Below are 21,575 nucleotides of genomic sequence, written 5' to 3'. Positions count from 1 at the left end.
GTCACTTTTGGGTTTTCATTGGCTTATGAAGAAGAAGGGTCTAGTCTAATGTGGTAAGACCCTTTTGGAAAAGAGTGATGCCGATTTATTTAGCATAAAGGAAACATAACCATGTAGAGAATTTTATGTATGATAGTAGCTTGAATGTGTCTAGTTTTGCTGCTACTTAGGCATCTCTGTTGACGTATAAGGTAGTTTAAAAAAATTAAAAACATTTGATTTTTGTTTCTGCTAAAATCAGTTTCTGCTGAAATCAATATGTTGGAAGTAGATGAGAACGAAATCTGCAGATTGACAGATATTTTGACTCAACAAAGATCTTTAAAGTGAGGAGGTGCAAGAACTTAAAAAGGAGCCAAAGCATCTCCCTCCCCACGTGGTGTTATGAAAGAAAGTAGGAGAATTCTGAAGTGGCCTACAGTGGTAACTGTATCATATATCTCAATAGATTGAGATGTCACACAGGGGCTCTTCTGAATATAAATTGTCAGTACTGCATGTAATTCTTTGTCTTTTTTTTGAGCATATAGTGTGAAAATGAGATGGCTAGGTGTCTAAATCACATAAATGACTATTTTGTCTGACGCTGTTACAGATAAAAACCAATAACAGCAAATAAAATAAACGACCTGAAATAGAATTTTAAATCAAATAACCCTTCACTTTGGTATTTCTGCTGATGATATTTATTAAGAGATCTATAATAACAACATATAGCAACCTATTGAAGCATGCTTTCACAGCAGTACAGTGGGGAATGCCTTGCCCTTGTCCCGTTACTGCTACTAGAACTTAAAACATTACTCTGCATCATTATTTGGGAATTTGATCTCATGGAGTCTAAAGCACTTGAGGAATAGAAGGGTATCCAGCAATTGTAGCTTGAGAAATGAGACCTGACAAAATAAAGTGTCCATCTGCAAGACTTTCTCTTTAAAAAAATGGATATTCTGTGTTGCTCAAAGATACGATCCTATGTCTCATAAATAGGATTTCTTTGAGGAGATATTTTCTTATCAGGTGTGTGCTAGCCAGAGAAATTAAGTTGTAATCACACTTCAGAGACCTTGTATCTGTTGGTTAACAGGCGAAAGGTAAGTGAAAAGTTTTCGCTTATTGCAAAGTTTGTAGAAGTTGGAAAAGTAGTGAAGGGCAAATATTTTATTTTTGGTGCTTAGTATATCCATTCTGACTGGTGTCACTAATATGATAGAAACAGAAGTTAAATTTAAAATAATGTCGGACTGTGTTTAACACCTAGAATCACAAAGCAGCTCAATAGATGCTTAACTTTAAGTACTTGTGCAATTCTGTTGATCTCTGCTAATCCAGTGATATAATGAAGCAAATAATTTTTAGTATCCTTTAGTGATGCAGGCCCAAAGTATCTGCTCTTTATATTTATCACTATTTTGATTCCTGCTGATCTTCTTACCCCCATCAGTGTTGCTTAAGTGTGACTTAAGACATCACAGCAAAGAGAATTAGTTGGAAATTTTTGACTAAATTTTCTCCATGTTATGGTTGGAAGAAAAGGTCCGCTCAGAAAAGCTACATTTTGTATCTTATCTCTGCATATGGCAGCACGCCTCCATTCAAGGAAAAGGCTCGTTATTAGGCCATATTCTTTTATTCTCATTAGGTTGCTTATTTGGCAATGGCTCTGTCTGAGTAGCTGTACCTTGAATTTGTGAGGCTACTGTCAATTTATTGTTTGTTGTGGGCATGTTTCGATGAAGAACGTAATTTAATTGAAATTGTGATTAAAGTGCATGTCAGTTTTTGCCAACTTGGTTGCTTGGCAAAGTGTCTGCACCAAATCAGCAGGTATAGCACATAAAATAGCCTTTTTTAAACCAGTGGTGTACAGTGGGTCATATTTAGCAATGGCATAACTTTGATTCCTTGGAAGTGCACTCAGATTTAGGTTGGCTCATTATTTTAAGGTAAATCTGAGTTATTTGCATAGAGAGCATAGTTAGGGTCTGGGGGCATGTGACGACTGTAGCACAGTTAATGAGTGACATAGAATCAGGTTCAGTTGCCAATTTTTTGTTTTTTTTTTTTTTATTCTCCCCCTAGGGAATATTTGCTAACTGTGTTGGAGGTTTAAAGCCCAGTTTTTTATTTGAGGAAATCCTGGGCATCCCAATAGTGTTCCAATTGTGTTCTATCAATATCCCTTTAGTTTTAGGCGATGTCTCAGCCTCTGGTACCATACCTAAAATTAAACTATGTTCTGTGTGGGAAAAGATAGAGAGGGATATGTTTGGAAAGCAATAACACATGGCCTATGTTTTACGGTTCCTTGTCAAGTTGAGAGGTAATTAATAGAATGGTGTTAAAAGGCTTTAGCTACTATGTGACTGTTAGCAGTTTTATGTAAATAAATTTAATTTAAAAGTAGTGCCATAATATAAAATGGGAAGGATTAAGTGTTTTTACAGCTACTGTATTATATTTTATACTATTATATTATATATTATATAATGCTACTGTATTATATATTATAATGATACTAATTCCCAGTATCATTAAGTAATTATCAATTGTTTTATATTAAATGACAATATAACTGTCTTAGTAGCTTTAAATAACCTGTTCTTTGAACAACTGTAATTTAAGGCATTGCTATTATTTTCATCAAAGCCACCAAAACCCTGTTGCAGATAGACAAGGTTTAAGAGACATTTTATTTTTTGTTTGTTTGCTTTTATTGTTTTGAAATTGGTTACAGTTTCATCAATAAATGAGTAATGATAACTAAAAAATCTAGTATCCCACTGTGATGATGGGTAAGGAAATGTAACTGCCTGTCACTCTGCAAATGTTCTGCTGCCTTGTGCTGTCTCTACTGAACTAAATTCTTTCTCTTGTGGTGATCCTTGTCTTATGCAAACAGAACCAAAAAAATAAAGAAAAAATAATGAGGTAATGGTGTTTAATGGCACTGCAGAGGTCTGAGAAGCCATTGCAATTTTGCGTCGCACCTAAGCATTTATAGGAAGATACAGATGCTTATACATAGCGCACTGAAGCCTGAGGAGTAATAGAAGGAAGTGTTTAATAGACTTCTAATTAACTTTCCCTTATTTATAGCTATTTGTGACTTTAGTATTTATGTGACTTGAAAATATGAAGCTATATTTTGTAAAAGATGTTAGTTTAATTTTTTTTCTGGTAATTGCCCTCAATACTTTAATGAAAGGAACGCATAAGATGATAGCTTTAACCATTTCATTAATATCTTCTGATTTAAGAGAGAAAAATTACCATATCCATGTTTACACAATTTATTCTGTAAGGGGAGATTTTTCCATACAGTGTTTTGGATGATAATAAGAAGTAAGATTGATGTCAGCCCAGGAATATGGTAGCAGCAGTTTTCAAAATTACTTAAATCCCCAAAGCCAACAACTCAAACAAGAAAAAAAAAAGCCCACAAAACTTACCCAGCCCACTAAAAAACCCCCCAAAACTGAAAAGAGCTCACACCTTTAGAGGAATCCTTTGAACACACCAGACTGTTCTACTTGTCAGGATTTCCTAATGACAATACCAAAAATAGACTTATCTTTTAATTTGTGTAAAAAAACAGACCTCCCTGACAGAAAGGAAACTTTATTTTCAAGGTGTGTATGTAAAACAATAAAACTTTTACTTGTGTATTTTCAGATTTATTTCTTAATCCTGAAATTGTGCAATCCTACAGCAGATTTGAACACATTACAAAAGGTTAAAATGTTTGCTTATGTGTTGATACCTGTTGGAAAGCTAAGAGAAATTCTGGAAAGCAGGGGTACTGGGCTTACCTAATATGAAAGAATTCTTTCTTTAAAATTAAAATTGGAATCTCAATGATTTATGTTTAAAGGAGCCTCTGGAGGTTATCTGCTTTAAAACACACACACATTTGCCCCCTGTCATACCCCCAAGGTCAACCAAGATGAGGTTTATCAGGGCCTTGTCCTGTTGGGCTTTGAATATCTGTAAGGCTCTCACAGCTTCTCTGGGCAACCTGCTCCAGTTTTTCATTACTCTTCTACTAGACATTCTTTTTATAATGTCCTGATCAGAATTTTCCTTGTTGCATCTTTTCCCATTATCCCTTTTCCTTTCACTGCATACCTTCAAGAAAGCCTACTTTCATCTTCTTCATATCCTTCCAATAGATAACTGAAGCCAGCAATGAGATTTGCCATTCAATTTCCTTTCCTAAAGTTGATCCTTCAGAATATATGAATCTGTATCTCTTGTTATATTTTTTTCATTCTGAATTTGTATCAGTACTAATAGAGAGCTGCTGGAAGTAGTAAATGACATTAATAGCTACAAATAACCCAATTACTTTTAATTGTGGGTGTGGGAAACCCATGAAGTCAGTGATTCTGAAAGGGGAATAAATATAGGTGAATATGAATACTGGGATTTGGCAAGATTAAAAAATTCAATGAATGTCAGCTTGTTTATGTATTTATATCTTACTTTGAAAGAAATATTTTGCAAATATGTTTTTATCCTGAAGTACTACTATTGTACTTAAGTACTACTATTTGTATTTACTTGCATCTTGTTATAGGTTATAAATCCCATAGGGGATTTTTTCTTCCCCTGCTCCACTGTAAGAAAACGGAGTGAGTGGGGGGAAGGGGGTCAATTAGCCTTACAAAAGAATCTAGCTGGCCAGACCGCATTCCTAAGGGATGGCTCATCAGAGGCTGGGAGGAGAGGGGAGGAGTTTTGGGAGGAGAGGGGAGGAGTTTTGGGAGGGGGTGGCTGGCTCTTCTCCGAGGTGAGAGATCAGACTGAGGAGTTCTCTCTCTGGAACGGAGACAGGGTCTGTTTCTGGGCATTTTTGGAGAAAAGACCTGGGTTTTCATCCTGGTGAGGCCTGACCACCGGCCTTGATTGGATCGCACGCTGCCTTGTGACTCCAGCCAGGACCTACTGGGTTTTCATTGGAGAGTTATGTGCTTACTGGGAGAGAAGGGAGGAGCCTTGAAACACCATCATCTGAGAACAACAGTGAGTCCTGTGGGGGTGGACTGCTTTTCCTTCTGCCCTTCTTCCATTGGGGAAAGGTTTCTGTTTTCTTTTTGGCTTCTCCCGTGGTCCAAGACCACCCCCCAGACCCCCTTCCTGCACGGTGACCGCCAGAGCCCAACAGCGCCCCCTGCAGACAACCACATTATTACTTTGCTTAGTAGCTCAAGGTGCACAGTTTTTCAAGCAAGACTGTCTTATTTTGGGGGCTGAAGGAGACTTTTGCATGCCAGACCAGATAATTGGTACTTTCAGCCTATTCTCATTTGGCAGTGATCATGAGATTTTTAATGACAAGTAACTCTTGCCCAACAATTAACTCTTGCCCAACACAATCTGACATGAGTTGCAAATGTGTTTATGGATTGGATCAGGTGTGGTACTGATGAATTACATTATTACTTTTATATTACCACTTAAGCAATGAATTTGCTTTCTTGCTCTTATACTTTTCTTTTTTATAAATCTAAGGTTTGACTTACTAGTGAGTTATTGTCACTTCCTTTGCAATCCAGAACTAGAAAACTAAGTTCTTTTTCTGTGAAAATAATATCAGTTTTTCCCTTGAATACCTGCTTAAATGCACAGTTTAAAATTATTGACAAAAGCCTGGATAAAAGAGTGAGACAAGCCCTTTCCTCTGGGAAATAATGGCCTAATGCCAGTGGAATTTCTGGGGTAGGATGTTACCTCAGTTACAGGTTGTCTTTCAAAATTCTGTCTTTTACAGATCTAGAACAGAGGTGCAAAGCTTAAATTTGTGATATTTTCTCTGTGCAAGCTGTGAGTTTATGGAACAGTTCACTTGTAAAACAGTTTTGAATGGGAAGAATAATTACCCTCTTTTTGTGTTTCAGACAGATTTTGCTACTGGGTTCTGAACTCATTGATAGTTGGGATAGCATCTTACTTTTGCTTCCCTTAAAAGACCAGTCAAAAAAAATCTGCTTTCATAACGCTATTGGCAAGAGAAAAGGACTCTCTATTGGTGAATGACTATGCCTGCCACTAATTTTTAATATTGGTGGTTTTTTCCCAAAGTCAACTTCCACCTTCCTTTGCTAAAGTAAATCATATTTTGTTTACTTCAAAGGTTGAGCTCGACTACTCAGAGTCAGAGGAATAAAAATGGAATGTGTGTCCCTTGGAGTTTTACCTAGTAACTTCATCAGGGAGACTTACCTACTAGAAGTAGAGACTTCCATTCTCCCTGTTTGACTACACATATCATGGCATTTTATGTTTGAAATATCTGAGAATGTAAACCTCTTGCAAGAGAATTTGACAAGATGTATGTTTTGGGGGAAAAAATCTACAAATGCTTATAGCTTTGATTTCTTAAACAGCACCTTGACTAGGCACTTACACACAGGCAAGATTCCAAGAATGGGGTGCAACACAGGTGCAATTTTATTACCGTGCCTACTCTATGTTGTCATTGTGTAATCCGTATGTGTAAAAGGTGGCTCTGGGAAGCTATTTGCACTGTCCTAAATGTGCCGTGCTGAGATCCCTTTACCATTCTCTTCTAAAATAAGTAAGTTCACAGGGAAAGAGAAGAGGGATACTGATTTACCATCTTTTTTAAGAAGGCATTTCCTGTTGAGACAGAAGCCTGATTCTCCACTGAATGGCCAGTTTGCCTGGGAATCTGCCAGAATACAATTTCTGCAGTCTTGTTATGGACTTGTCCCTGAACTGTTGAAGATGGTCCTTACCTCCCCTTCAGCTAAGTTATATCCAGTGTGGCAGAAAAATTCCTTCTTTGCTCTCTTGTGTTTTTCAGCCTTCCCCCACCTTTCCCTCCCTTCCCAATAACTGATGTGTATATCAGGATATCCAAACTTTCCTACATACATCAAGGAAAAAGAGAGCAGTTGTTCAAAATAGGCTGTGAACCAGTAGGTTTCTGTTGCTTTTTTTCCCCCTCACAATGCAAAAGGGTGAATTTTCTTTAGAGTGACTGAAAAACTATTTTGGGAATAATGCTTGTAGGTACCAAGTATCATCTTAGATAAATGGCCTGATAGACCTGAGGAAACCTTTTTTGCTTTGAGACAAGGTATACTAGTAGGTGAAACTGGGAAGATTTTTGTCTTTTTTTTTTTCTCCTCCTGAAACAGCTTCTGGAATTTAAACTCCATTTTTGAAGGTCTGGTTTATGTTCTTATCCTGTTATAGTTTGTAAAGATTTTTATCCTCTCCAAATTATGCAGGGTAATTTTCATAGGCATTTCTCATGCATGGAAAGGTCTCTTTGTGAGTGATTCTGGAATATGTGCCTTTTATCTGCTGTTCTGAAATTTCACTGTCACTGTGCTCTTTTTCTCATGTACAGTTTCCATTGCTACTTACAATATTTGCTAATTTTATTTTTAGTATTTCTGAAAAATACAGCATTGACATTGTCCTCCCTTTTTATTCTTTGACTCTTGTGAGTGAATTCACTAAAAAAGTGCAGATAATGTGACCTATGAGGACCCCTTTGGAGAAAGTGGTTGCCTCAAAATCCTCACTCTTATTTTTACTGTTCTTTTCTGAAAATAAAGGAGTTCAGGTAGCTTTAGATTTCTCTTTTGTGCAGAAGACTCTGGTGCATAACACTGTACCTTACTGAAACTTGCAAATCCCAAACTGTGTTGCATCAGATTCTCACTAGGATGCTTTACAGTCTTTCATTGCTGCTACTTCAGATAAGGTCCTTATAGCTAAGAATCAAGGTCTTTGTGTTTATTTTTCTGTTTAAGAGTTATTAGATGTAGTGTATTATTTTATTTGTTTGCAGAGAGCTTAGAATAGCAGTGTTGCTAGAGTGGTCACGGTTTGGAAAAGGAGCCAGTGTATAAGCTGCCAACTTCAGGTCTAAGTTGTACAGATCCATTTTTTCCAGTTACATATTTGTTATTTGTCAGTGGTGTTGTGGTAACTGTGTAATGTCCTCCCAAGCAAAAAATCATGAAAATGAAACACTGGCATCAATAGTGTAATGAATCACAAGACTGGAACTTTTAAAAGCTCACCAAATAATGCTCTTTCCCACAACCAAACAGTTCAGAATCTTTGTGCAAATCATTAAATTGTACTGGAGTTTGAAATTAGTGAAGAGAAGAATAAAATCTGGTGCCATTGCAGTTGATAGTTAAACTTCACTGGACCAGGATACCGACGGACTTGCTGTTGCTCAGTGCTTACAGATCTATTAAGAATCACCTATCTCTGGGGGTTTTCCTACAGAACAACTGAAAATTTCTTAATTAAACATTCTATGCTCAGAAAGATTAACTAAAAGGCTGAAGCCTAATGCCTATGGCTAGGTTTTGGCTCTATTAGGTTGATATAAATCATTCAAAATGTTGGCAATGGCAACAAGGGCTGTTTTTTTTAAGCTTTCATTTGAAAATGTTGATTTAGGGAGGGAGAAGAAGTAAAGTTCATCATGTGTTCTGTGGATTCTGCTTATTGGGTTCAATGCAATCATTTATTTCCTTCTTTTCCTATCTCCTCTCATCTGGGTTCTAATCCACCCATTGGCTCTAGACTTAAACTATGTACTTTTGATCTGTACTATCTCTTTGTTCTATGCTTAGTAGAGTGGGAATTAGGCCTGTAGGTGCTAGTGAAACACAACCAGAACAAGGACACTGGAGGAAGAAAAATCTCATGTTTCATGCAGTAGTGCTTTGGAGTTGACACATGAAAGTGAACTGCTCCCATGCGTTCTGATTGAAAGACTGGCATATTGTGTTTAAAAATAAAAAAGCTTCAGGACAACCTACACTTCCTTGTGTTACAATCCGGTCCAGAAGCTCCAAGCTTTACTGGGTGTAAATTTACTTTAATTACTTTAATTTAAGACCATGAGATTTCACCCACATGAACTCTTTCAAAGCTGTTGATTCTTTCATACCTTGAGTTCATGTCTGGAGAAAAAGCTACACATTTCTCTAAGAGTTCATTTAATTTGGTGAGAAAATAGGCGTTTTGGCAGAAAGGTTTTACAGGAGCACAATGCAACTTCAAAAAAGCTTTACAACAGGCTACTAGGAAAAAAATGCCTTCCATGCTTCCCTCCAAGCAGCATTCTGAGCTCTGCTCTATACACCCCTCCAAAGGCATTGCTGTAGAGTAGGGAACCTTTGTTGCACCCAGCAAACGCAAACCCCATACGACTTAAGTGAAATACCAGTTACCCACAAGAAGAAGAACAGAGCAAAGGAAAAGATATTAAGATCAGAAAGAATAGAGAGAGAAAGAGAGGAGAGAAAAATACAGTTACCACCAGGGGGTGTGCTGGGCTACCAGGTAGACCTTATTGATTGACAGGTACTTTGCATGGCCTTCCATGCCATATATCTGCTGATCCTGGTGGCCATCTTGCCTGCAGGCCTAAGCCTAGCCCTCTCCCCACCCCCAAAATCGTTGATTTGACCCATCAATCAGCAAGATATAAATCCAGTCTTTGACACCTTGTAATGAAAAAGAAGCAGTCCAAAATCTTTGAGTGTCCTGTATAGCTTTGTGTCTAAACATTTAAATGTCAATAAGGTAAGACAAACAGCATCAAGTAATGGAATTTTTTTGTTTCAAGCATGTTTAAGCTTCACAGTTCTTTAAGTCCTTTATCCCACCAAAAATATATAATCTTTTGACTTCTAGCTTAGATAACATGTAAAATTGTGAGAGCTCATTGTAATTTCTAATAATTTGCAGCTCATTTATCTATAGTATAATTAAAAATGGAGTTTAAACTCTGTTTCTTATGCTCTTGGTAAGGACACAAATTTGGAACAAAATTTGCAGAATAACATTTGCTTTTGTCGAGGTTCAGAGCAGGAATATAATTAAAAAGGTGAAAGGCTTAAGAGATGATGGTTTGTAAAGTACTTATTAAAACTCTGATTAAAATAAAGTGTCTAAGAAAAAAGAAATAAGCAGCTTTAGTGTTTCGTTTTTTGATTTTTCTCATCATATGTATGGTAAGCTGATAATAGTACTGTAAAAGAAAAACATCCTAAGCTAATACTGCTTGGGCAAACCTATTCAATTGGAGTTTTTAACAGCCGTTCCCAAGATTCATTAAGGCTCATTATGAGTTGTCATGTAGTAGAGAACATATATTTTCAGATGATCTGTGCACAGCAGTAAAGATAAAAGTCTGTCTTAAGGCTGCACTGAAAAGAGCAAAAGATAGTACATATTAAAAATAGATTACTGAAATTCCCTAATTAGTTGGAATAGTTCTTTAAAGGCAAAGCACGGTCAGCTTGTTTTAAAGAGGGATGGGGAAGCATGACTCCTCTATGGATGGACTTTCAGTGTGACGTACTCCTTAATAAGGATTATTTACCAATTATCCTTTACTAACATATAAACACATGTTCATGTGCTCTTATTTCCCCAAAATCTAATTCTCAGATGGTCTGTTAAAAATTTTCTTCACATCCATGTAACAACAGAAAGGAAAAAAGCAATTCCAGTCTTTTTTCTGACTGAAACTGGGCAAAATATTTGTTTCTAAATTGATATATTTAATGATTTTAAAAGTTGAGTCTCAGTAGGGCTTCGAATATGAATATGTCTGACTTTTGGAGAGGTTAGACTGGGGAAGGACAATGGTAGTAACTCAGTTCTCAATTTCGCAACAGTACAAGTGAGTTTCCCCGTCACATTTGACCTCCTATAAATAACCAATATTTGTCCCTCTTCTATTTTTAATGGTGGGAACTGTAGACATTTTGAAGATAGTGAATATGTGTTCCACAATAAAGCTAAGAGTGGAGATGTGATAACATCAAGAAAATTATTCCTCTTGAAGAGAAATTATGTGAATAGAGACTCAGGAATACTCCAGTACTTTTATCCCACCTCTTTTCTGTGATGATGTTCTGGAACATGGGCATAATGCCACTCATTTGCTGAAGGGATCATTCTGTTTGAAAACCTGACCCTTTTCTGAATACGGTCTCAGCAAAAGAAAAGGTGCAAATGAGGCAGGACAGATGTCTCTTCAATGGGTGTCCCTCATTTGGAGAGAATTGAGCAGCGTCAGACAAAAAAACAGACCTGAAACTAGAAATTCTGCAAATGTTTCTGCATTTTTTTGCAAATCTAATATCTCAGTGGTTTGATATTTACCATGAGATGTGCTATTTTTTTTCAGTCTGTTCTGTTGGTGTCAGAAAAAATCTGGAGAATCCATTACTTCCTAGGAAGAATATCTATAGTTTTTTTATGAACTTGGGATGACAGAAGAAAAATTCCAGATAAAATTAATCTCCTGATGCTGGTCTGCATCGATGGAATCATTTACAAAAGCCTAAAAATAAGTATTTCCAGTTCTGCTGCTATTTTGCCTGTAATGCAGCAATACTTACATTCAGAGCTGGGTTCTCATGGGAATAAAAGTCTTATATTGTTCAACTTCATAAAACAACTCTTCCTTTTGTTGCAGCTGTTTTGAATTTAGGTATTTTCTAATTCAGTACTGTCAGTGCCCTTAATTTGTAATGGATATTATGTAACAGGTAATTTTTTTATCTCTGTTGTATGTTCTTTTCATAAACCTAGTATGTTATCAGGTATAATAAATAGGTTCTTCTCCCTAAGGAGAGACCATGATGTCTTTCAGGCCAAGACTGAGATGTGTTGGCAGAACAACATACTGTGCTTTGGTAGTGCCTGCTTACAATAAAGGCTACCAATAACTCAAGCTATCAGTGTCACCTTCCTCTGCATAAAAATTTGCCCTAAATTGTAGCATTCTGTGAGTCAAGTGGGGGTGGAGAGAAAACCCCCAGAAATACTGTTTTCCTTCTGTGCAACTAGAACTGGATGTAAACAGGTTCTTTTCTATTTGGAAATGATGCATGGTGGAAAGTCTGTATATGAGAAGTATACCTGAAGCAGGTGGATGTGGTGAAACAGCTGAGGAGAGCTTGTAGATACTCAAACATAAAACTCCCTTGCAATGTGGGATATGGAAGTGCTCTATGTAGAGTGCCTGAAAAAATAGCTTTTAACCAAAAGGTCTGGAGGAGAGGAATAGAAATGTCCAACAGGAAGATACAAAGGACACAGAAAAAGAAACCATCAAATCACAGGAAGAGCAATATATAAATACTGTCAAGAACACTTTTATCAGAGATTAGATGGGATGGAGAAGGCTAGAAGGGAGAGAATATGAGGGAGAAGAGAGAAAGACAAAATGAATATTTTGTCACTATTGGAAATACAATCAGGCAGAAGTTGCTTCATTTATAGAGAATCTTCTCCTGGCAGTTAATTAGCTCTGTCAGTCAGCTGTCGTAAACCAGATTATTGAACTGTTTCATATTTGAAATTCTTTAAACTAACATCTTGACATTGCCATTAGGTGTGTTAATAATCTGAAGACATGAGATGAATTTATTAGCTTTAGTGTGCCTGCCTGCGAAACACAGTAGAGAGTTAACTTCATATTATCCAAACACAGCTTGAGCTTTCACCTGAAAGTTCCAATTGCATTTTGAAAATGCTATTATCTTACTTTGAGGTGGCAAATAGCAGTATCGTCACGTGGGAAGCTCTGTGTACATAATAATGAATCCTAATGGAGCAAATGGCAACCTCATGAGTGCCACACTGCTAGAGAAGTGTGAAAAGGGGAAAGAATTTGTATTATTATTTTCAACTAGCAGCTTCCAGCATTCTCTGCAATGATTTGAGTGAAAATTTAAGCTGTTTTAATTGCTGTCTAAATGCTGAGTAGGGCTGAAAGTGTGTTGTTAATGGTCATACGTGTTTATCTGTTTGGCTTGAATTTTTTTTCTCCCAAAGTCTTTATTCAAAATAGAGCTGTTGATTTCAGCAATAATGTATTTCACAGGAATATTTGTGTATGTGTGCAGCAGTATTTACTGTTTAAATTTAAGTGCTCAGTCATTTAAGCATTCTTTTTTATTTTGACTGTACTCAATACCATGTACATTTCTAGTAATAAAAAAAATATTATTATACGTCTCACATGCTGTGCCCATGTCCTCCAAATTGAAGTTTGTTAATTTTTTCATTATTTAGATATTGGAGTCCCATCCCATCTCCCTTTATGACTACTGACTTAGTCTTGTGGATAGACTGGTCCCTGTTTCCTGTGTCTACTGCCAGGTGCTTTGAGCTTTAGTCCCTTTGCTACGTTAGTATTTGGCTTATTTAATTTATTAACTTCAATTTGTTGTATTTTATTCCATTACATTCACACATTCATGTGGTTATTGTCTCTGTATTGAGTCTGGCTGAGATGGAGTTCATTTCCCTGTAGCAGCTCTCAAAGTGCTATGCTTTGGATTGTGAGCTAAAAAGCTGTTGATAACACATCAGTGTTTTGGCTGCTGCTGAGCAGGGCTGACACAGCATCAGCACTGTCTCTCAACATTCTTCCCTATCCCACATGCACCAAGGGCAAAATCCTGGGAGGGGACACAAGTAGGCCAGTTGACCCAAGGTAACCAAAGGCATATTTTCTACTTATGATGTCTGTTCAAATATAAAAACTAAGGAAAGGAGGAGAAAGGGGGGGCATTCTTTACTCACAAAATTTGCCTTCTGAGCAACCCCTATGTGTACTGAAGTCTTGCTTCCCAGCAAGGGGCTGGACATCACTTACTAATGGGAAGTAGAGAATAAACCTTATTATTTTCCTCTTTGCTGGTATGCATACAAACTTTAACTTTTACTTTAGCAAACTGCCTTAGCCTATGAGTCATTTTCCATCTTATTCTCTCTCCCCTGTCTGTCTGGGAATGGGAGTGATAGAGCGGCTTGGTGGTTACCAGGCATCTGTCTCCTAAATCTCACCGATTCCTCTGTTCTGCTGTTTTCTTCATAAGAAAAGACATCCCAAAGAGACCTTGTGGTCCAGAGGATACCAAATACATGGAAACCCTTATGCGATCCTGCAGCTGCTGGAGTGTGCCAAGAGTGGCTGCATTCTTCAGGGCATTTAACTCAAAAAAGGACATTAACTCAGATCATGCTGTACCATGTACAAAATAACACTTTCCGAAGCCTTATAACTTGCCCAAATTCACATTTCTTAACTTTCTGGCCATCCAGTGCTATGTACACTGTGACCCAGATTTTCTCAATTCCCACCTAACAGAATCCTGTCTTTTTTTTGCAGTGAAATATTCTGTTATAATTCTATCCAGTTTTATAGTGTCTGATTCTGAAGAATAATAAGTGTAAAAATGTTATGAAATTTTCTTATGTTCTCCAACGTTGCCTGGCAGATTGTAGTATTGCCTATAGATCATTCTTTACAAAGCAAGCAGTGCACAGGTCTGCCAACTTTATCACACTGTACTTCAGACTCATCTCTGGCCAGCTTGGCACATCCACTTATAACTAATAGTCTCTGAGGCTCAGCTGTGTATCTAACATTTAAGACTTAAATCTTTCTTATCATCCATCTTACATCTACTTATCTTGCATGAGTAGCCTGTTTCTATGAGGCAATAATTAAGCTCTCAGTTTCTCTTTTTCATCCTCTTTTGACAAACCACTTATCTTTTTTTTTTTTTTGAGAATTGTTCCCTATGCACATCTACCTTGTGTCTTGCCTGCACTGAGTGCACTCCTCATTTGCTTTAGGACTTTGACTGAAGTTCTGCTCAGTACATTTTTATCATTATAATCACCACTATAATTTTTACAGTACTATATACCACTGATTTTGTATTCACCTGATCAAACTTTATAATTACCAGGTATGTCAGCCTTTAACATTAGATGTGTGCGCAGTAAAAAAACATTAGTCTTGAATATTTCATTTGTAGGGAAAAATAATAATAGTAATAATCTGTGCTGTAGAAAATGAGTCTTAAAAAGAATACCTGTAAAAATAGCTGCAAAAATGACATACTGATATTTTAAGAGACTTCCTTGCAAACTGAGAGTTTGTAATCACAGTGTTTGGAAATAAGGACCACTGATGCAACTTGGTCCAGTGAATGGTCATGCAAATTTTGTTAGTGTCATAGGTTTACTTGTTCTAAAAAACCCAGCTTGAATTTTTTTTTTTCCCCTGCACCACAGTGAAAGAAAAGGTGTTGAAGGAGGGAGGGGGATTCACACACATAAAAGAACTAGCCAGCAGACCCACATTCCAAGCTAATGGCCCTCAGAAGACTGGGATGGGGGAGTGATGAGGTTTTTTTTTTTCTTTCTCCTTGGGAAGGTCTGTGTGTGTGGAGGGGCTCCAAAATTCATTTTGTTTTCACCTGGGTCATCTGGCTATCTTTGGCCCTGGTGTGCCTCCATTCTCCGGCGCCCTGTTCTGCCCACGGCCCAGATCTGCTCAGATTTCATCACAGAAAGCCAGGGCCATTTGCAGAGGAACCTTTGAGGGAAGAGGCCACTCCTTCCCTCCTCCGTTCCCGTGTTGGCAGCAGCTTGTACCCATCGACAAAGGGGGGGCGAATCCCAGCCAGAACCAGCCGCTGACAGCATGAGTCCATAGGAAGTCCTTTTTCCCCTTTTTCCCTTCCCCTTCTCGTTGGGGGGGGGGAATCTCCATTTCGGCTTCTCCTGTGCACTGGGGCCCCCACGCGGTGACTGCCAGAGATCCTAAAGCCCCCCCTGCTGGTTGACACCCAGCAACTGCAGGCTCTGCTCCTCCTGTGATCCAACAGTGCCCCCTGCTGGTCATGGCTAAAATTGCACCACAAGGCAAAAAAGTACTGAACTGTTTTTGGAGGGAACCTTGGGTACAGGATTGTTGTTTAGGGTTTCTTGTGTTCTTTTGTTGTTCTGCCTATATGCCTATATCCTTTAATAAAGGGCTGTTATCTTTTCTTTCTCCATATTTCCTCAACTAACGCCTCTTAATTTCAGATTTACAATTGCTTAGAGGGAGGAGCTTGGTCTTCCTCATAACTCATCCACCTTAGCAAATACTTCAGTCTCATTAAACTGAGACAGTTAGAAATGTCAAGGAGTCCAGGATTTTATCCCATATCTTTTAAAGAGATTTTCAGTATCCTATGTCACTCTGCATATCTGCCTGGATGAAAAATGATGGCATTGTTCCACAGAAAAGGTATCCTTGAATTTTTTCCTCTGGCTAGAATTTTAAAGAAAGATTAATATAAGAAGAATTTTTAGGCTTCATTTTGCAAAGCTGCCTGGAGCACTGATTGGTCAAGTTTAATGTAAATAATTTTGAAAAGCTTAGTTTCTCTATCTTTTTTTTGTCCTTGAGAACTGTAGAAATACTGGTTACTGTTGTTACTGATTTATTTTTAGTAGCAGCAGACCTCCCACTGGTTCTCTTTACAGACTGTGATGTTAATGTCACTTCCTGTGTAAAAAATTAAAATTGTGTTTCTTACAGACTGGGTATATTTGAATAACCAGAAAATTGCATAGCTTTGGAAAGCAGGTACTACCTATCCCTTGCAGGGTCTCCACAGAGTCTGAAGAAAGGATGGGCATCAATTAAGATTAAATAAACAGAAAATTCGCAAACCCGGAAGAACCCTAGAAAGATGAGGGCTATCATTTTATAATCCCAAAGTGTGTTTTTTTCCTGATATTTAACTCATAGAAGAGATAGTGTTAATTACTTTAGGAATGAATAATTGTCACCAATGAGTACTAACTCAGCAATGCATTAATTAATTACACTTTGTTGCCTAAGGTCAATCCTTTGTGAATTAGTTTGATTTGTATGGATTCTTGGCCTTCAGTGGATAGCTTGGATTTCTGACAGGAAGAACAAAATGATTTGTTTTTTTTTAACTACTTCAAAAGTATGATCCCAAGTATAGTTTATATTATGGTAATAGCTAGTACATATCATTTTTATGGGCCCCACCTGGTGGTCTAGTGGTTAGGATGCGGCACTCTCACCACCGTGGCCCGGGTTCGATTCCCGGTCAGGGGACTTCCCTGGGCAGATGGAGCTCGTCAGCCCTGTAAGACCATCCATCTAAGAGAAGGTCACTCTAAACAAACCTACGTCCTGAGGACCTGGCTACCACCGTCCAAGCTCACTCGACCTCGGCAGATGAACCTCAGGATTAAAGGGTGGGCTCAGTTCAGCGCACACTTTGTCTCACCTAAAAAATCCACTGCACAGGTTCGAAGGGTAATGACCTTTCCCAAATCTTCGTTCGTGAAGACTGGCCATGATGATGATGATGATGATCATTTTTATAGTCAAAACGGGTAAGCTTTGCCAAATTTCTTTATTTTTAAGTGGTAAATCCCAATAGCTGATAAATTTAAATATAAATCTCTTACATGAAAACTTTATTCTGCAAATAGGATTCAGTGAATCTTAACCTGAACAGTAGAGAACAAAATGACTTACAAATAATGGTATACAGGGATCTTAATAAATTCCAGAACCTACTATGCTTTGACACTTGGATTTATCATTAGCAAACTAGTCACTTTAGCATTGTATACTAAATAGATGCAAGATTTGATAAAATTTCAATTGTTTTGTTAGATGCACAAGGTTCTTGGGTTGTGGTGTGTTATATCTGCACCTGCTGTAAGCCCAGCTTACACCAGCTGTGTGATACCAGAGTCCTTCAAGGGCTAGGAGACTGGATGTACCCTATTAGTATAGTTTTAATTGGAGAAAAGGATGCTTTGCTTGAGGACAAGTTTCTGTCCATATTGTATTTTTTGATAACTGATATGATATAAAACCAATGCTACAAAAATGCCACTACAGCATTCTTATTTTGTATTATGGCATCACCTTTCTTATGGATATGCTTGGTAAAGGTTTAAGCATGTAAAATCCTTGAAGATCTACAAACAGCTGAAAGATTTCCTCTTTTTCTTATCTTGAAGGGTAAGAAAGAGTAGGAGAGGTTCCTTCTTACTCTAAAAGCTGATATCTTTTTGCCATTTGCTTCAAAATAATCACTTGAACTAACAAAACCAATATTTTTAGTAAAGAAAGAGTAAATACTAAAGTCAATTAGATTTTCTGGAAATATTTTTAAATCATTTTCACACCTTATATTTTCACACCTTATATTTTTATTCTCATTTAAAAAGGTTTTCATGTGGTGTGAAACACTTGTACCTATGCTTCCGTAATTACTTTGTGTGAATTGATTTTTTTAATTATTTTTTCCCCTTGGTACTTTAGATGAAGGACCCAGTTTTGGTTTTAGACCTTCACTTTGCAATTAGATCTTGGGCTGTTTGTAAGAGTTGGACTTTTTTAAGTCTAATCTAAGTTGTAATTAATGTACTGTGCCTGTTAAACTTTGTCTTAGAAACATTAGTTTTGTTTCACAGTTTGTGTGTGGAAATGTGGATGGGGGATAAATTTGAAAGCAAAGGTGGTTTTCAGCTGTCTTACGTACTATAACATTAAACAGTCTGAGTAATTAGAGATATTCATGTCTGTTCCAGGTTGTTTCTTTTGGGAGGAGAATTTGGTGACTAAGGCTGGTGCTTTTGACACTCTTGATCCAGGTGGAACTCTACTTTCTGTTTTGTTTTGGTACTTCCAATTTGTTTTTGCACTGTGTTGTGAAAGGTAGTTCTTAGGCCCTTCGGTGTTTGCTGAGCCTGTGCCTGCATGTAAATCGTGATCATGCTTTCTGGGAGCCACTACTCTCCATCAGCATATTGCACCCCACTTGTGTCTATTGAATCATAATGAACTAGGATGTTATTAATTTGCAGGTTCACCTACACTTTAAACACACGTAACCATGTGCCCGACAGAGTAATGCTGAAGAAGTTCAGCATACAAGGATACAAAAAGAGACTACTGGAGTACATCAAAATATATTCTCTGACTCAGTGTGGATTTTGAACTATGTAATTTGTCATTCTGAGAACAAAATCAGCTGATGCAGGCACATAATGTTGTGGGTTTTTTTTGTGTGCGTGTGTGTGTGTTTTTTTAAATTAAAATGCTTTAATACATACACTAATTGCTAATGCAGAAAACCGACATGTTTAAAGTTGCACATAATCCTTAAATAAAGTGAAGTACTGAATGAAACAAATATGCTTTTGGGGGATGGCAACAGTTATGGAACTTTTGAAATTTCAGAGCACCAGGTACTGAACAGCAATTTTAATACCTTAAACTAGATTCTAAATGTATGGATGGACTATAATATAGGTATAGAATTTTTTAAATGGACCTAAGAATATACATTAATGTTAACTATTATATATAACTTTAAAATAATGTTTTAAAGTCCATCCATATATATGTACACATGTTATATATGTAAATAAAAATGAGCGTTTTTATATATAGAGAAGGGGTATATTAAGGAAGGAAACAAGAGATGATTTATCTGTATCATAGAGAAATTATTGATGTTGATTTTATATGTATGAAGAACAAAAAGGACAGAAGGGACACAAAGAAAGAGAAAAGAGAGCCTATAAAGTTTGAAAAAGTATTTGAACTAAATCACTATTTGTTTTGATATTTTATATGAGCAAAAACTGTAACACCCTTAAGGACAAGGAGTGAAAGGATAAAAGTTATTGATTCATAGTGGCTGTAAATGACAGGTCACTTGTGAACCATGCGGATCAATATTAAGTGTGGGAATTTTTTAATTCTGTGCCTGAATGACTTAGTAGCAAATTTCAGAAGTGGTTAATTCTTCAGTAGGACTGAACATGAGTCTTTTCTGATTTCCACATTTCAATTTTTAGTTTATTATAAATGTTTTTTAGAGGTCTGAATTTGAGCAACTCTTTGGAGTTGCTCCTTGGACAAGGTATTCCAACAGCATTCAGCTGAGGAAAGATCTGAATTTCAGTGGAGACATTATAGCAAGTACAGTCTGCATGAGTGTAAAATATTTGTTAGAGTTGTACTTGAGCCAATCTGTCAGAGCCCTACCAGATTGCTCCTGGAACTGGTCTGTGCTGAGGCCCTGATCCTTACCACCTTGAATAAAGGAGCTGCACGTCTGCCTCTTCAGCACTCTCTTTCAGTAAACGTTTTCCCTCTATGGATTATGTGACTGGCTTTATTGATTTGGTAGAAAAAGCTGGCCTGGCAACCTGGCCACTGAAGTAACCCTGGAGAGATCTGGTGCAGTTACATGGTTCAGACGAGGATTCTTTTTTCCTTTTGAGACCTTGGCAAATCACTAGATCTGTGGCAACCCTCCAAGTGCAATCTGCAGAGAAAAGGTTGTTGACCTTGAAATCAGCCTAATTATGGAGCACCTTTTTCTACTTGGAGTAAAATCATCAACCTCCTGTTACGACCCGCCCCAGGAAAAGAGGGGGGGGGGGTAACCCAGGTTTTATCAAAAATTCCTTTGGGGTGGATTAAAGCGAAACAACACTAAATAATCGGTGTATGAAAACATGTATTGATAAGATTTATTTTAACAATTTTGAATCAATAGGTAAGTTAACATTTTTGGGTGCTGTCATAATCAATAGGTAAGCTAACATTTTTGGGTGCTGTCATAATCAATAGGTAAGCTAACATTTTTGGGTACTGTCATAATCAATAGGTAAGCTAACATTTTTGGGTGCTGTCATAATCAATAGGTAAGCTAACATTTTTGGGTGCTGTCATAACCTTTCTGGGGAGGAGAAAAATGCATAGGGGAGAGAAAGGCAGGATAAGAGCAAGGGAGAGTAAGGGAAAGAAAAGCTGAGAGTGGACAGATGTCCATAGTCACCGCCCACGGGGTCCAGCGATGAAACTTGATAGTTGCAGCTTCCATGTCTGTCACTTGAAGTGGTGGTCTAGATCTGCTGGGGGTGAAGGAGGGAAGCCCCCACACTCCAAGAAGTTATGAATTATCATATCCATGGTCAGTGTCACGGGCCATGCCTCGAGCCTCCAACCTCTCCCTGGGCCCTGCGCAAGAGAGCTGCTGTGTCTGGCCTGGCTCCCGCCTTTCAAGTTTAGCAGAGGGAGGGCGGGTCCTGATTGCTCATCAGATGTATCAATAGTCAAAAGCCTGCAAGGTCAGTTCCTGTCTTTTCAGGACTTCACACCTCCAGCACTGGAGGGAGGGAGGGTCTTGATTGCCCATCAGATGCATCAATAGTCAAAAGCCTGCAAGCTCAGCTCTTGCCTTTTCAGGACTTCACACCTTCAGCACTGGAGGGAGGGAGGGGCCCGACTGCTTATCAGAGGTATCATGCAAGTCAAAAGCCTGCAAAAGTCTCCTAGAATGCATAAATCATTAACAATTTCAGTCTCTGACACCACCCCGTGATTTATGCATTCAATAATTTCTCTTCTTTTGTCCTTCTCTGTGAATCTTCTTTGTGGGCGGTGCTTTTCGTATAGTGGACAGGGAGACAGAAGAGTGAAGGAAAGGAAGAGATTGCCCCAATGCACTGCAATTCTCCCCCCCTTCAAAAAAAACAAACTAATTTTATAATAACATAGTAAGCTAATTTGCATTAGTTACTCTCTCCACCCCGTGAGTAGTCATAGGGGATGTAATAGGATCTCAATGGTTACAATCAAATTTCTTAACATTAATGAGGTTACAAACATACATACAAATATTTGAAAT

Source organism: Pipra filicauda, unplaced genomic scaffold (genome assembly GCF_003945595.2).
Source record: "Pipra filicauda isolate LSUMZ 115617 unplaced genomic scaffold, ASM394559v2 scaffold30_size5312502_pilon, whole genome shotgun sequence".
NCBI classification, from domain to species: domain Eukaryota; kingdom Metazoa; phylum Chordata; class Aves; order Passeriformes; family Pipridae; genus Pipra; species Pipra filicauda.
The sequence above is the reverse complement of the archived record's forward strand: the minus strand, read 5'-3'. Positions refer to the sequence as shown.